The 12,174-nt window shown below is 46.8% G+C and overlaps 1 protein-coding gene across 1 annotated transcript in view; it reads left to right on the forward strand.

Annotated features, from left to right (window-relative positions):
* The window catches only part of PRKG1 (protein kinase cGMP-dependent 1), a 2,371,600-nt gene that overhangs the window by 40,115 nt on the left and 2,319,311 nt on the right, over positions 1-12,174 (forward strand). The gene's annotated exons all lie outside the window — the stretch shown is intronic.

Genomic DNA, 12,174 nt, shown 5'->3' on the forward strand with positions numbered 1-12,174 from the left:
GATCTTGTAGCCCTCTGGGATGGCGATGGCGATGTCAGGAGCTGAGGAGGCGTTCATCCAGGTCTCCGTGAGGAAGGCAACGTCAGGGGCTGTGGCGTCTAGGAGGTTCCAGAGTTCGATGGCGTGTCTGTGGACGGAGCGGGAGTTGAGCAGGATGCACTTGAGGTGGGTGCTGCTGGTGTTCGACTTGGCGGGTGCTGGTGCGGGGCAGGTCCGGGTGCAGGTGAACTTGCAGGCGTGGCAGCTGAAAGGTCCGTGGGTGCGTCGTGGAGTGGCTTGGTGGCAGTCTGGAAGTCGGCCGGTGTTGAGTGCGATGAGGGTTGCGGCGGAGTACGTCAGGCGGGTAGGTCGGGGTCTTCGTGGGCCAGGGGTCCTGGCGCTGGGCGCGATCCGGTCGCGGACGGGCGCAGACGGGCTTACCTTTGGCGCGCCTTCGGCGCACAATCGGCGCGCCCGCTGCGCGTCAACGCTGCGCGTTCGCACGGTCGCCATTTAAGGCGAAGTGCGCGGGTGGGCGGAGCAGCTGGGAGGCGGGAGCGGGGAGGGAACAGAAGAGAAAAGGGGCATGGCCACAGGCGGTGGCGGGAGGCGGGAAGCGGGGAGGGAGAGCGGAGGGCGGCGAGGTAGGCGGGCAGACAGGAAGGACACTGGACACAGCAAAGAGGATAAAATTACAATTAACAGGCACAAATGGAGGGAAAATTAGGCAAAAACAGGAAGGAAAAAACGATGGTACAGCACAAGGGAATACAGGCACAATAGACGGGCAAAACAGAGGAAAACCGCTAAAAAAGCGATCGGACGGCACAGAGAAAAACAAGCACAAATTTTGGGCAAAAACACTGGCAAAACCAGAGGGGAGCGGCCAGGCGTCAGCGAGGCCGGCGGCGAGGCAGAGGGCAGGCAGAGGGAGACACACGCAGCAGCTGGTGGCCGTGCGGCGCGGGGGTGTCCCACAAGTGGGTCACACTCACCTGCGTCGCACGGTCGCCATTTAAGGCCAAGTGCGCGGGTGGGCGGAGCAGCTGGGAGGCGGGAGCGGGGAGGGAACAGAAGAGAAAAGGGGCGTGGCCACAGGCGGTGGCGGGAGGCGGGAAGCGGGGAGGGAGAGCGGAGGGCGGCGAGGTAGGCGGGCAGACAGGAAGGACACTGGACACAGCAAAGAGGATAAAATTACAATTAACAGGCACAAATGGAGGGAAAATTAGGCAAAAACAGGAAGGAAAAACGATGGTACAGCACAAGGGAATACAGGCACAATAGACGGGCAAAACAGAGGAAAACCGCTAAAAAAGCGATCGGACGGCACAGAGAAAAACAAGCACAAATTTTGGGCAAAAACACTGGCAAAACCAGAGGGGAGCGGCCAGGCGTCAGCGAGGCCGGCGGCGAGGCAGAGGGCAGGCAGAGGGAGACACACGCAGCAGCTGGTGGCCGTGCGGCGCGGGGGTGTCCCACAAGTTTGGCTATATGCTCCCAGCAGAAGGGAGACAGGGTGGGGAGAAGGGCGGGGGGCATAGGGTAGAGGTCCTGCCATAGATAATGTTAAGTAGATGTAGCATTGTAAATGTGTGCCTGTATATGTGTGTGTTGTGTATATATATATACATATATATATATATATATATATCTATATACTCACACGTATGTGTGTGCACACATTCAGGGCCGGACTGCCCACAGCGGGCACCGGGCGTTTCCCCGGTGGGCCGCTAGGGTGGAGGCCGATTTTGGGCCCCTGGGGCCGTTTTTGTTACAGGGCCGTTTTTGCAGCATAGCTGCAAACTCGGACCCTGTAACAAAATCGGCCGAAACTGGCCCTGGCAAACTGCTTGGCCGCTCCCAGTGGGGCTGGCCGAGCTCTTTGCCTGGGCCAGTTTTGGTTCCCAGTCCGGCCCTGCACACATTAAAAAATCTACTAGTAAAATATATATTTATATTTATAAGGCTATTCAAAAAACGGGACCAATAAGATATAGAAGTAAGACTAAAGGCTTAAGTCCCACTTTTATTTCTGCTGTGTCCCGGTTTTTGGTACTGAAAATCTGGTCACCCTGTGCTGTGTTTTGCACAGCATGCATTTTCGAAAATAATGACTCATTGGCATAGGCCAATAGTGCATTGCCGTAATCCAGCTGTCTGACAACAAGGTCTTCCTGGCAGATAATCTCAGTTTGTGGAAGCAAGTGTCCATTGTAGATAGGACTTGGTCTTTCATGTTAAGTTCCTGATCTATCTTGACTCCGAGAGTTTTTACTACTTTGCTTGGGATGGGGCCTTTGCCTAACTCAAGTCGGCCAACAATCTGGAGTCCACATGGTTTGGGCTTTCCCAAACATAATAATCTCTGTTTTCCCTCGATTCAGCTGGAGGAAGTTATCTGACATCCACCTGACAATCGCCTTCATACCGCTCAAGAAGCAATACTTAACTTTGTTGAAATCTTCATCAATGAACAAGACCAGCTGAGTATCGTCCACATATGGTAGGATATCAAACCCATATGGTCTGATGACATTAGCGAGGGGTGCCACATAAATGTTAAATAAAGTAGGGCTCAGCCATGATCCTTGTTGGACCCCTTTATCGAATCAACCTGGCTTGGCTTTGAAAGCTCCCAGCGAGACACACTGCTTTCTATCCTTCAAGAAGTTCTGGATCCAAGCCAGAGCAGGCCCACCAATCCTGTTTTCTTGAAGTCTTTGGAGTAACTGAGCATGGGACACAATAGCAAATGCTGTGGATAGGTCTAAGAGCACGACCATGGCAGGTGCACCAATGTCCAGCGAGCACCTAATGATGCCCGTCACGGCAACCAAGGCAGATTCGGTGCCATGCTCTGCTCTATGAACTGATTGATAAAGATCCAGGGTTTTAGTCACTTCAAGGTAATCAGTCAGTTGTTTGTCAATTAGGCCTTCCAGCAGCTAGGCCAAAAGTGGAAGTAATAAGATGGGTCTGTAGATTGAAAGTATAGAGGGATCCAAATTGCTCTTCTTTTGGATAGGTATGACCAGCACCATTTTCCAGGCTAAAGGGATTTTTCCTGACTCAATAGGTAAGTTGAATAATGAGCTTCCTGCAGGAGCAATTTGGCTATCCAATATATCTACAATTCTGGGCGGACAAGGGTCCATTGAAAAAATGGATTACTCCCTTTCAAGCCAATGTTGAACTTGCTCCAGACTAAGGCTGTGGAAATCATCCATCCTCTAACCCCTAGGACTAGAAGAAGCGGTGCAGTTTAAATCTTCAGTGGACTGGTGCGACTTATTTGTAAAGTTTTGATAGATCAACTTAATATTTTCTTCAAAGTGGTCAGCAAGAGAATCACATAATTCCTGGTTGGCCTGAAGTGGCTGTGTGCAAGCCGGAGGATAAGTAAATTCTTTAAGAATTTTAAACAGTTCCCTAGAGGAGATGGCCGCTTGATCAATTTGGTTGCACATGCACATTTTGCGGGCCTTTTTGATATTGCAATTATATACAGAGAGTGCCTCCTTGAAGGCAAGTCTGTCATCTAAATCATAGTTGTGGCACCAGCATCTCTCTAACTTCTTGGAAAGCTCTTTTCCAGCTTTTAGCCCTGTGGTATACCAGGATGCAAAAGGTTGCAGCGAGGTATTAGACCGAGTTCTTAATAGTGCAGAACTATTAAATGCTAAATTCATGGCAGATTGAAATTCTGCCAACATTTGGTTTGCTTAGGGTCTTGCCTGATTGTGGGAGAAACAAAAACCTACATGAAGGAGTTTGGAGAGACACAAAGTGGGACCTATGATTTTTTGATGGAGACCCAAGGTCTCTAAGTCAGCTAAAAGCTGGGACATACCTGTGTCCAAAGGATTGTCAAAGTAGTATTTAAAATCACCTAATAATATAACATTTTGTACAGAAAGCACATGGGTGGCAATGCTCTCAATAAGATGATGACAGAAACCTTTTTTGGTCCTGGGGGCGGTAGATCAAAGCACCTTTCCAGTGATTGGTTGGGGAAAATTAAATTTTCACATTTCTACCCACTCCGTATCAAGGCAGGCTGTGAGAGAAACGTTAATGGTATCTCTGAAGAGAATGGTGAGGCCCCCCCCACCAGTCTACCAACTCTACCTACTTCAATCATTCTATAGTTTTCTGAGAGGGCCTACGTAATAGCAGGAATGGAGCTGGTGTTTAGCAAAGTCTCTGTCAGAAAACCCACATCAAGCATACGTGAAGAAAAAAGCTCCCAACATTCAGTGGTGTGCTTAGGTAGGGACCTTACATTGCATAAGAAATTATTAAAAACGTGTGTAGGACAAGGGGGCTGAGAAGGCTGTGGCTGGTATAAGGGGAATGAGTAGGGGTGTTAACAGACACTGTGTCTTTTGATCTTGTGTCTGATCGTCAAGCTTTCAACAACATTAACGTGAGTCCTCTTATAGGACACTCTAGCATTTGGGGGGAACAATTAGCACAACAACATTTGATCCATCAACATTAAAAATGTGCATCTTTTGCATAAGTTAAAAAGAGTTTCAGGGGCATTGGTAATCCTAGGGAGACTAACCTTGAGGACAAGGGAACAGGGGTCCCGGCTCTGGCGACGGTCAGTCGTGGACAGGCGCAGACGAACTTGCCTTTGAAGAGCCTGTGGCATGCCAGCCCAGCTCGTCATCTGTTTTTAAAGCAGGAGGCGTGGGAAACTAGATCGCTACCCCTGATGATGGTATGCAGGCGGACAATTAATTTAACTTCCTGCTTTCAGTCGGGCAAACCTGTGGCCGACTGGGAAGTCAGATGACCGAGGAAAGATAAGCTTTCTTTTAAAATTGGCAGTTATAAAGTAACAATGCCAACAGTATAAAGACAGATATTGCTTACTAATAAAGAAATTATTGCTACACTCACGGCTCCAGTTCCAACTTATACTGACTGCTTCAAACTTAAGTTAACATATTACAACAGTTGAGTCTTTTCATGCTATCTGAGTGGACATTTGAAAGCTATAGCGACCATGCTGCCACATTCATTAACCCTTACAAGCTTGAGGGTACCAAAGTACTGGGTCCAGCAGGATGGTAGCCAATATTTGAGGCTGCATAGATTGGCCTATCCATCATTTATAATTCTCCTGAGATGTGCCTCCCTTTTCCAGCAAAATGACTTACCTGGTAGCAGGAGCAGCCAGGAATCAATGGAGAAGGATGCATGTATCTTCTGGGCTTTGCTGCCTTGACAGTAGCCAGAGGAAGTTGCCCCTGCACTCAGTGCTCTCGCCCCAGCAGCACTAAGCTGGTCCAGCAGCAACAGCGGATGCTGGTGAGCCTTTTGGACACACTCCTGATCTGTTTCACAGTTCACAGAAATCACATTGACTTGCATGCCCTGAAAAAAGCTGCAAGCTGGGATAGGTGATGGCTTTGGGGCCAATTGCGTGCTGATCAATGCACCCTACCTTGCTGACAGTGCAGTGGAGGGATTGCAGTGGTGGTGCAGCAGAACACAAAGGAGCTGCCTGATTGCAGCAACAGTGTCAGAAGTGCTGCTCGACCAGGGATTCTGCAGGCCTAGTGTCCTGCCATATTGCATTGTTGCCCCGGGGCACCTGCCAGCTGAGTTACGATGCTCTGGACAGTCAGCCTGTAGGGACAGATGATGCTCAATATGATGCCCTTGGTGAACTTTGTGTGCCGCTTAGGCATGATTCATCTCTTGATCTGTCTCTGATTTTAAGACCATTCTGTTGCTCTCATTCCCCATCTTTGCTGGCCACTCTGCGCCTAGAATGCCCTGGGTGGCAAGAAGAAGGTGGATGAACTGATTGTGGTGCTGTAATACTCTGTTTTTGATTTTACCCTGGACAGACTGGACAGGCTGCGAGGATGTCGTTCATACTCATCGACATTGGGTAATGTGGACCAGTGCTGTGGGTCGACATCTGTGTCCTAAGTCTCACCCGGGCCTGGGGCTACACCAATCTCCCTTGTATGGGTGATTATATCCTATGTTAGTCAGCCACTACCATAAGCAGGGTGAAACTGAGAATGGGGAATAATAATCAGAAACAGCTGAAACATACCCCCTTCCCAAGGTGGCTCATAAGAGCAGCTGTCAATGAGCGGATGGTCAGTAAAAAGGGCAACTCCCAATCAATAAAGTACTCAGATGAGTTAAATGTTGACTCAGTCCTACTATACATGAAGAAAAACTTATCAACCATTGATGGCAAAATCGACTTCATAACATTCTGTATGGACTGCACAAGGGATCAGATAGACAAGAATAGTACTTCCATAGATATGGATGGGTGCTGCAAATCTGACATAAAGGAAGAAACATCAGTTGGGAATGACATACAGTTGAAGATAGAAAAAATACTGGAATTCCTCAAAGCCCAAATTAAAGTCCTTAATGCTAGATCCTGGTGCAATAATATCAGCATTGTAGGGATTCAGGAGTCGCTGGTGCAGGCCAGATCTCATCTATGTGGAGATTCTATTTCTGAATCTTTGTGATAGATCAACCTATTCGCCCATATTTATTGTCAAGCGCATGCTCACAGATCATTAGCTCCAAGACCTCTCTTTAGGGCCCTAGTGAGACCCATCATAGCACGTTTGCTGAATCATAGAGACTGCAATACTGTTCTGTGCTTAGTGCATAAAAAGAAGATCTTAATGTACATAGGTGCCTGAGTATTTTTTTTACTCTGACATAATTTAGTCTATCAGAAGGGCAGGCGGTCCTTTGTGTCAGTCAAGAAAGAACTGCAGTAAATGAGCATAATCTATGCCATGACCTCCCCAGCATGCTTAAAGATTTCCATGCACTGTAAGACTCATATCTTCTTCAATCCCTGGCAAGCCTAGACCTTTTGAAAGATGAGAGGAACTAGAGCATTGCCCTCTCCAACGGAGGCTGGAAATGGTTACCACCCATGACCCAACAACCGCGGCTGAGTTTCTCCGCAGGTTCAATTGCTTATTGTCTAGCTTGACTGTCAATTGTTTGCCTAATAATTTCCCTTCTACGTGAAAGGATAGTGTCACAGCTGAGGGGGAAGGACGTCTACAGTCCACAGATGTCTGCGAATTGGTGTGAAGTTGATTGGTTTTGCTCTTTTGACATTTCAAAATGGAACTGAATATACTGAAAGCATTTTGATACGGTTGTTAGTACATTACCATCTTGTGTGGTTTCTACTTCGCCTAAGTTCTCATTACGTCTAACTCCATATGTCAGATTTTATTCCAACGTGGGAACTGTGCTTCATTACTATCCAGCCAGCAACGCCTACACGTGAGTAGAATGAGGCTGGTACTCGCCACTCTGTGGTTTAACACTTGTTGGGTTGTTTTGGTATGTAAAACAGGCCATTGGCTTAGATGTTATACGAAATTTCAGGCTGTTCTGGAGGTTTGCACTCATAGGGGGCGGGGGGGGGTGCATGGCTTCTAGATTGCGACCGCACCATATCGAAATTCAGAAGGCCATCTGCTTGCAGTAATATAAACCTTCATTTCTCCGTAGTTAAATATGAAGGGTAGCACCTGGAGGCATCCCAGCCCTAGTAGGAAAGTCAAATTCCCTACTTGGAATGTCTGGGGATTAATTAAACTTTTGAAGATCAAGGTAAGTGTAGGCCTATCTAGACAGATTTAATATTTGATTGTTTTCCTTCAGGAGACTCACCCTTCTAAAGCAAACAGGAATAGCTTTGCTAGTCAATGGTATGCACAGAAATACTTCACATCCTATTTACCCTTTCTAGAGGTATTGCTGCAAATATGATCGGAGCTCACACCCGTAGCTGTGTGCACCAATAGTGGCCGAAGTACCCCATGGAGTTGTGCCCTCTATTGCTCTCAAGACATACTGGTCGATGGCAGGGGAGGCTCCATGGGGGTAGATAGTGCTTCCTGTCCCTTGTTTTGTGAGTCGCGAAACTGGAAGTAACAGACCCGAATAGATCACCACTTCCTGGTCGCAGTGTCGCAATGCCAAGGGGGTATTTAGAGTAGTCCGACTCACGCCTCCCATTCTTTGATTGCCCTTTGTGATGCAGTGACCAAGAGGCACTCCAGCCACTTACATTACCACTCAGTCCCTTTAACTGATGGCAAGAGCAGGCATGCAACACCGAATCCTCCCAGAGATAGAAATATTTTCCACAACAAAATGCACCCTAGAACAGCACTGAGGGGATGATAGCAATCCTTAGTTCTTCAAGGAGCATCTAAACTGGCTTGTGGGCAAAGTGTAATGGTCGTGTGCAGAGCAAGGGGCTTTAACCCCTGTTCACACAGTCTGCCCCATTTGACATCTTGGTGTGCAAGGGGTTGGGGCGGACAATGGCTGGTGTTCCAGAGCGCAAGGTGTCGGGACCGCCCCCCAGGGATATAGGTGGTTTCACCTGTGTGGTCCAGGCTAGCATGCAGGAGTATAGGATATTCGGCCCTTGGTGCTGTGACATCTCAGGGAATGCCTCTGTTGTAAATAGGTCCTGCAATCATTGCTATTGTTAGCGCAAGTTTTTCTAGAAGTGTAATTCACACATGTTCCTTGTATGCTTTTTAACTGTTGATGTGATTCTCAAAATTGTTTTCATTTACTTCTTGAATTTAATGATCATCTTGTTTGTGTGAGATTGTTAATAAACATGATCTTTTACTTATGGCGAGTAGTAGTGTCTTGTTATTGATTTGGTTGAGTTGGAGGGAGGCGTGGTCCAAACCAGGGGGAATATGGGTGGTGTTTGCCGGTCGCGATAAAAAATTGTCTACCATTTCACTAACTGGAAACAACTGTTGACAGTTAGGGTCACTTTTTTAGAACAGGGAATCATTGGGAGTAAATATGTTACTATAATTAAGAATTATGATCTGAAACTGAATGTCCTTCCTTCCTTCAATAGGCAGTTGCACAGTGTTTCAAACTGGATCCTCGCTTGGTATTGTGCGGTGGGGACTTAAATTTGATTCTAGATCCCAGAAATGGCTAGATCTTGTTAAGTGCCAAAGCCTTAAACAGCTGCTAGTAGAGAACTTTTACAATGCATTTCTCTGCATGTATTACTAGACACATAGCATGCCAGAATAGTAAAGGAACAAGCCTTCTGTTTTTAGTCCTCAGTACATGACATGTCATTCCCCATAGAATTCTGGATTGTGTTGATGGATGGATGACATTTGGTGACAGATACAGACTACCAGGTTACAAGGCATTTGGACCACTCTCCTGCAGATATGCGTATTGAATGTTTAGTACAGTCTCATGCTGGACACCCTTGGAGATACCCAGCTGGGCTCTGTAGGATGCAATGTTTCCAGTAGAACTCAGGAAGGTTGACCCAGCGATCTGGGACTAACAAAATTTCATTTTCAGGGTCCTATTCATTACCCAACAAATCCCTTCACACTGGGTGAGTGAAGATCTCTACACCTACTAATATCAAATGACCATGTCATCTTTGCATGAAATTTGTGGCGATGCAGTCTTTATTTATATGATCAGGGTTTGGCAAACTAATACTTGGTTCTAAATATATTTTCATAAATCAAAGACTAACCCCTCTAATAAAAGACAAACACATCTGTATATTTATAATGTTTTATCTAATAATTGTGTGAAATGCTGATCAATACCAATACAGTATGAAGCATAGATCTTCACGAGAGGCAAATAAATGTGAAATGACAATCATACATCTCAACAACAATTCATGAGAGAGTGGACAGGCGTAGAGACATAAGGTTCAGATAAAATACATTTGCAAATGATTATGTAAAGTTCATTTTTCTTGTCTATACTAACCCAATAGGAAATAGGAAAACTACTCTCTGGCAATGGGAGCAGTAAGGCCCCTCAAGAAGATTTTGAAGAGGCAAAGATTAAGTCAGGAATCAGCAGACAGGAACAGCCAGCTCAAGAATAGGAGAAAGCAGCACAGGCCTCTCCTCACGCTAGGTAGAAATCACGCAACTCTCCCTCCCCTCCCACTGGGAGCCTCAATTTATTTATTTATTGATTTATAAAGCACGACATTCATCCTGTGGGGATATCACGGCACTAGGAGTGGCAGAGAAGTGGTGAAGCATCAAGCATGTTGTGATTGATGGGGCAGTGGCAGACGGCGATTAGGGGAATAGATGTGTTTTAAGTTTCTTCTTGAACGTCGTAAATTCGTTGGTTAGTCGTAACTCCAGTGGAAGCTCATTCCAATGCAGTGCTCGCACGTGGTCTTTCATTGACAGGGTGTTGTCAATGGTGATGCCCAGGTTTTTGACGCACTGTTTTGGTGCTGGCGCCATGCCCAACGAGTGGGGCCACCACGTGGAATTCCAAATGTGATTGGCTCCGCCGAGAAGCAAGATTTCTGATTTCTCCGCATTGAGCTTAAGGCAATGCTCTGACATCCAGTTTGCCATCTCAGTAAGACAATTATTGAGTTTGGTTCTGGTGTCATCATGCTGGTTTCCAATGGCTATTGTCAGTTGGGTTTCGTCCGCATAGGAACACATTCCAAAGCCCCATTTCGTGCCAATCTTTGCCAGAGATGAGACATAGGTGTTAAAAAGTGTGGGGCTTAGGGATGCTCCCTGCGGAACTCCACACTTAAGATTTTTTGGGGTGGATGGAAAGGTCCCCATCTGTACAGTTTGGGTTCTGTTACATAAAAAGGAGCTCAACCATTTCAGGGCTTTAGCACGTATCCCTTTTTAGGTTTCGACCTGGCGAGAGCACGCAGTGCTCCGCCCAGGGCGAAATCTTTTGAGTTACAGTATGGATGTTCGTCCCGCCTCTGTTTCCCATTGGCTAGCTCCATAAATGGACGCTAGCCATTGGCAAACAGAGGCGTCCGTCATCCTGCGAGGCGACTCGTGGGCGTTCCTGGGATGTTTTTCTCATCCTGCCCCTTCTGACAACGTCATGCGGCTGTGGGCATGTGTTTTTTTTTTTGGCCGCCTTTCATTTTGTCATTTGCCCCGACCTCTGGTGAGTGCTTGCTGCTGTCCTGCCTTCCTCCGTGTCCCCCTCCCGCCACCCCCTTCCCGCTCTCCGTGTGCCCGTCCCCCCTCCCGCTCTCCGTGTGCCCGTCCCCCCTCCCGCTGTCCGTGTGCCGTCCCTTTGCAAGGCTGTTTCTGTATAGCCTATTTGGAGGAGGGTACCACATACACATGTAGGTATAGATAGTTAATAGGGGTCTGAGTAGGAAGGATGCGACCAAGCGTTTTCAAATCGGTATTATAACATACGCACATCATATTTTATTAACACTGGTTAAGGAGCTGGCCCTCCGAACTCCGCAACCTGTTTAGCTGCGTTTGACCTGGCATCAGCTACACTCGACTCAGCACACAGACTTACTAGCCCCTCTTTCACCCAAACCTTCGAAGTTTGAAGCCAAATTCCCCAAATAACCTGATTTTAAGGCTTGAGCAATTCGTTTAGTTCACTAATCACTGTACAGCACCTCAAGTTCGAGGTGCTTAAGCGGCTTACATTTCACACTGTCAAAGAAACAAACTTACAGTAAAAGGAACCGTGACGTTTCGCGCAAATAAACGTGTGTGCAAAAGGCGCATGAACCTAAGTACACGTCCACATTAGTGGAGAACGAACATTAACCTACCAGTCTCTCTCTTACTGACAACGAATCGGTGTGTGAGCTTGTTGGATGCTATAAATATGATCTGGGATTCCATACAGTCACTGGTTCTAAATTCAAAACCAGCTACAAGCATGAAGATTACGTCAAACGTACATTACCTATGTATGGTTTGTCAGCGTAATTGAGTTTCGTACATGGCCATCAGTTAAATTTACACACTCCGCATTCACATTGTAGATTACCGTTTACATTTAGCAAATTCTCGGAGCTAGAGCCTCTCACAGGCTATCCAAAAGAAGGCACGTATATACAGAGTTAAACGATCTTCAGTTTACATTCAATCAAGGTGAACCGGGACTACATAAGTGAGTGCATTGTTGTTTTAAGTGAAAACTGCCAGTCGAACAGTCCGGTTTAAGGTCCCCTGCTTTTTGTAGTAAATTCACAGAAACAGTCTGAACAGTCATGAAAAAAAACTCCCTTCACGGGGTGTGGCACTATGAAATGCCCCTTTGCCCTTTCGTCTCCTGGGAAGTTTTTACCTCACGTTGCTACCAAGAAACATTCGAAAGCTCTAATTT

Source organism: Lissotriton helveticus, chromosome 5_1 (assembly GCF_964261635.1).
Source record: "Lissotriton helveticus chromosome 5_1, aLisHel1.1, whole genome shotgun sequence".
Lineage (NCBI taxonomy): Eukaryota > Metazoa > Chordata > Amphibia > Caudata > Salamandridae > Lissotriton > Lissotriton helveticus.